The sequence below is a fragment of the Penaeus japonicus genome, unplaced genomic scaffold (assembly GCF_977035675.1).
Source record: "Penaeus japonicus unplaced genomic scaffold, GWHDUDI00000001_assembly GWHDUDI00000031, whole genome shotgun sequence".
NCBI classification, from domain to species: Eukaryota; Metazoa; Arthropoda; class Malacostraca; order Decapoda; family Penaeidae; genus Penaeus; species Penaeus japonicus.
This window is the reverse complement of record NW_028234433.1, coordinates 9887297-9892296: the sequence shown is the minus strand read 5'-3', so window position 1 is coordinate 9892296 and position 5000 is coordinate 9887297. Positions and strand designations below refer to the sequence as shown.

The following is a 5000-nucleotide window of genomic DNA, read 5'->3' as shown; positions in this document are numbered from 1 at the left end:
TCCTGCAAGCAGCAACAAAAGCAATTAATGCATTCTCGTATATACTGGCCAAGAACATACTGTGTTCAGTCAAAAACAAAATCGTTAGAACACGAGCATCGTCCAAGAATTTCTATTGACATGAGTAGACCGCAAAACAAGAACAACAAGAAACTGATGCGTTGGCATGGGAAGGAAAAGGCTATGGAGTGTGTAAAAGTGAGATTGTCGGCAGATGGTTAAAAGGAACCAGTGTGAAATGTTTTTTTCGTAAGTGAACAACGAGATCCAGTGAGTTGTGAGAATTCTTTATAAAACATGAACAACATTAACCCTTCAGCAAAGGCCGGGCATTGGCGGGACTGTAGGAACGCAGCAAGGAACAATGCTTTCCTCTGTGCTTGTGTCTTCTGATATACACACACTATCGTCGTGATAGCGCAAAAGCACCTGGGTGTTGGCGGCATAATGATGCTATCTTCGGTAATGACAGTGTGATGAGCCAAAATTCTTCGCTATGTTAGACGGCACACACTGGATATCAATCTAATCTAGGTACTTCCATAGTGATGAGGGAAGGGGGGGGAAGGACATAGCACATCGCAGTGAGAGCTTTAGCACCGTGTGTCAAAATGTGGGCGTCAAGTAAATTGATGCGAGGCATATGTGGTAGATATGTAGCGGTAGAGAGCGAGTGGATGGTTGCAGGCGAGGGGTACCTGAGACCGATTGCGTCGCCCCACCTTCAGTTGCTGCTGCGAGCTCAGAGGGGAAGGTCGCGTTGCTGACTCGCTCCCGCGTAGCCCGTTTCCCTCTCCCTGTCTCTCTCTCTCTCTCTAACACACGTACTTCGAGTTCTGTGTATTTGCTGAAAGGAGTGCCCGTTTCTTGTGTTAGTGTGTCGCTGGTTTTCCGTTTTTCGCAAAAGGGGGATTTTGATAATCCCAAAGTGAGCGCGGCGGTTACACGTAGAAAATGACATGTAAATAATTGTAAGAAAGTTTAGTAAAAGGAGAAAGAATAGAAATTGAATGTCTCATTAGTGCAGTGACCAATGCGTGGACAGAAAAGAATACATTATCCATTGATATCTAAACTGAAGGCAAGTGTTTAACTAAGGTCAGTGGCAAAAGTTATGATAACCTGTCATGATATGTATTCAGACTATCTCTTAGTAGAGCCTTCCTCGGGCTCTTCATGAGGCTAAACAATCACCTTTTAATGTACAACCATTGCTTTTCTTTTTCATTTTGCTTTCAAACACTAAACCTCCAATGATAAAAGAAGAGGCCTTTTATTCCTAATCTAAGATAACCCATTAAAGAAACGTTTTACACGGTGCTTTGTTATCACCCTGGCAAGAATAATCAGTAAAATCTACGAACAAAAATCTATTTCACGAATGGAGAATTATATATATTCATTCGAATTCACAGTCGTATAATATGTTTTCCTTTTATATTTTCATATTTTCAGCGCTTCGTAATGGTGCACTAATGAAAGCTTATCATTTTTTTTCAAATCTGGAGATCGGACGAAATCACTGGAAATTAATGCAATTCATTTTGGGAATATTTTCGAATTCATTTCGTCCTCTCGTTGCTTTATCCTTTTAATGATAATGATTATGATAGTAAGGGTGATGATGATTATATTTATTATAATAGAATTGATGATAGTGATGACGTTAATGATGATGATGATAAGGGCAATAATGATAGTAATGATCACAATGGTTATAATAACGACAATAACAATAATAATGATAATGACGTTAATTATAATAATAACGGCGATGACGATAATAATTATATTGATAATAATGATAATAGTAAAACTGATGATAATAGCAAAAATGATGATAGTAATGATAACAATAATGGCAATAAATGGTAAGAATGATATTAATAGACATGATGATAATAGCAAAGATGTTAATGACAATTTGTGTTATCATTAATATTATTTTCATTTTGTGCTAGTATTAGCATCTTCATTATAGTCATTATATTTATTATTATTATTATTATCATCATCATCATTATCATTATTATCATTATTATTATTATTATCATTGTTATTATTATTTCTATCATTATCATTATTATTATCATTATCAGTATTATCATTACTTTTATCAATATTATTTTTATTATTATTATTATCAACCTTATTATCATTATTATTACTATTATCACTATCATCTTTATTATCATTATTATTATTATCATTATTATTATTATCATTATCATTATTATTATTATCATTATCATTATTATTATTATTATTATTATTATCATTGTTATTATTATTATTATTATTATTATTATTATTGCTATTATTATCATTATTATTATTATTATTATTATTATTATTATTATAATTATTATTATTATTATTACTATCATCATCAACATTATCATTAATATCATTATCATCATACATCGAGTTTATATCTGCTATTATCAATAATATCGATTATATTGTTATAGTTTTTATGGAGATAATGATCAGGAAAATGAGAATGAAATGAGTAAGGACATCGATAACAATGATGCTAATCGTGATGGTGATGGTAATAGTAATGCTAATGCTAACAATGATGATAATGATGATGGTAATGATAATGATGATAATAATAATAACAGTAATAATGATAATCGGAAAATATTGATAATGATAATAAACATTATTTATGATGATAATTATATGTCATCTTACCTATACACTTGACTTTAACCCCTGAATGGCTCAGTGTAACAATTTATTTACTGATTAACTGGAGATGAAATATAAGCCTCCTGCTAAAAAGGAAATAAACTTTGTGCCAGCGTTCTCTATAAACTCTCCCATTTTTATTGTGCTATTAACGTGACTGACGGTGCTATCACTATCATTTTCATGGTGATGAGGATGAAGGCTGTTTGCTATCCTTTATGACGGATAATGCCCCGTGCCCTTATCATAGCTGTCACTTTTAACACTATCAGTGCTACTGTTGTTGCTGCCTCAACCGGTGCCAGTGCCAATGATACTGCTGATTCTACTATTACTACTATACTACTAGGACTGATAACTTCTACTGCTTATACTGCTACTACTACTACTGCTACTTCTACTACTACTACTACTACTTCTACTTCTATTACTAGTATACTACTACTATTTCTACTACTACTACTAGTATACTACCACTGCTACAGTTAATACTACAGTGCTACAGTTTTTTTTAGCTTTTATGTGACGACGTTAATGTTTCCTCTTATAGTCCCTATGGTACCATTCATGACTTATGCGGGAGCACAGATACGGTACATGTACTCGCCCACTACCGCTACTACTACTACTGCTTCTCCGCTATTAGCGATGTACCTACTTCCCTACTATTACAGCCACTGTAACTTCTCCTGCTATTACTTGCTTCTGCTACATGCTACTACCACACTCCTATTACTGTTGCTTAAATGCCTTTATTAGTATTACCAATGCTATTATATCTACCACAATATTTCTTGATAACTGTTACTACTTTTGGTGCCTGATGCTATTGTGATTGTCATTGCATTGTTGCTAGTGATGGTGAATATTATTCATATTCATTCGTATGGCTTTTACTTCTTTCTATTACTTACTGATAGCAATAACGATAGTAATGATGATTATAATTATGATAATGATGATAATGACGCTAATGATGATGATAACATTAACATTAGTAATGATGATTATAGTTACAAAAGTAATGATGATGCTAGTCGTTATGACGATAATGATGATAATGATGTTAATAATAATGATGATAATGATAATAATAATGATAATGACAATGATGATAATAGAAATAATAATAATGATAATGATAATGATATAAAAAATAAGAAAGAAAGTAATAATGATACTAATGATAATGATAAAAACAATGATAATTAGAACAGTAATAGTAATATTAAGAACAACAATGATAATAATGGTGATGATAATCATAAGGAATATATGATAATGATAATGATAACGGATAATAACAATGATTATGACGATAACAATAATCATAATGATAGCGATACTCATGATGAAACATAATGACAATAATAATGATAGGAGGAATAAAAAGTATTACGCTAATACTAAGGATGGAGAAAGTAGTAGTGTTGATAATTACATTGATGATCGAATTTTAATTGTTATGGTAATCGTGATATCAACAGTAATGATGATGATGATGATGATAACGGTAATAATAATGAATATCATTATAATGCTAGTAATGATAACAAAAGTAATAAGGATGATAACAATTATGATAAGGATATTAACAATGATATTGATGAAAAGGATATTGATAATGATAGTGATGATAATACTAATAATGGCGATAATGATAATGATGATAATAACTAAGAAGATAATGATAATGATGATAATAACTAAGACGATAGGAATGATGATAATGATAGTAATGATGATGAGAATGATAATAATAATGAGATGATAATAATGATAATAACAATAGCAATGGTTATGATAATCATGATAATGATAATAAAGACGACAGCAGTTACAGCAATGATACTGATAGCCAATAATTACAAGTCATAATGACAATCATGATGGTAATGATATTAATGATGATGATGATAGTTAAAATGATGATAATCAGTAGTAATAATGGTAGAGGTAGAAGTAGTAATGATAATGATGGTGATAACAATGGTAGTGATAATGATAATAATTTTGATAATAATGACAATAATGATAATATTGATAGCCATAGACAGATGATACGAAGAGGAGAGCAGTAAGAACAAGATAACAGAGTATGAATATGAGGATTTTTTATTCTCCAATACGCAGTAGTTATAATGATACGCCCGTCACTGTAATAGCTACAGACTATGGCAGGGCTTCTGAATGTATTCTGTGTAATGTCCACAGTAAAAAGGAACAGCAATGTAATTCTAACACTGAAACTACACTGACAAGACTTTCGACATGACAAATAAGATGTCGTCATTAGACCTAAT

At 31.6% G+C, this 5000-nt stretch overlaps 1 protein-coding gene across 2 annotated transcripts in view; it reads left to right on the top strand.

The window, feature by feature from the left end:
* Positions 1-726: 726 nt before the first annotated feature.
* Positions 727-5000, top strand: part of LOC122261133 (adhesion molecule nephrin-like) — a 104001-nt gene continuing 99727 nt past the window's right edge. The window contains exon 1 of one of the 2 annotated variants that reach the window (XM_086555645.1): positions 727-1098. The gene's annotated coding sequence lies outside the window, so the exon portion shown is untranslated. The remainder of the gene's footprint in view (positions 1099-5000) is intronic. The other variant, XM_086555646.1, reaches the window with a different exon arrangement.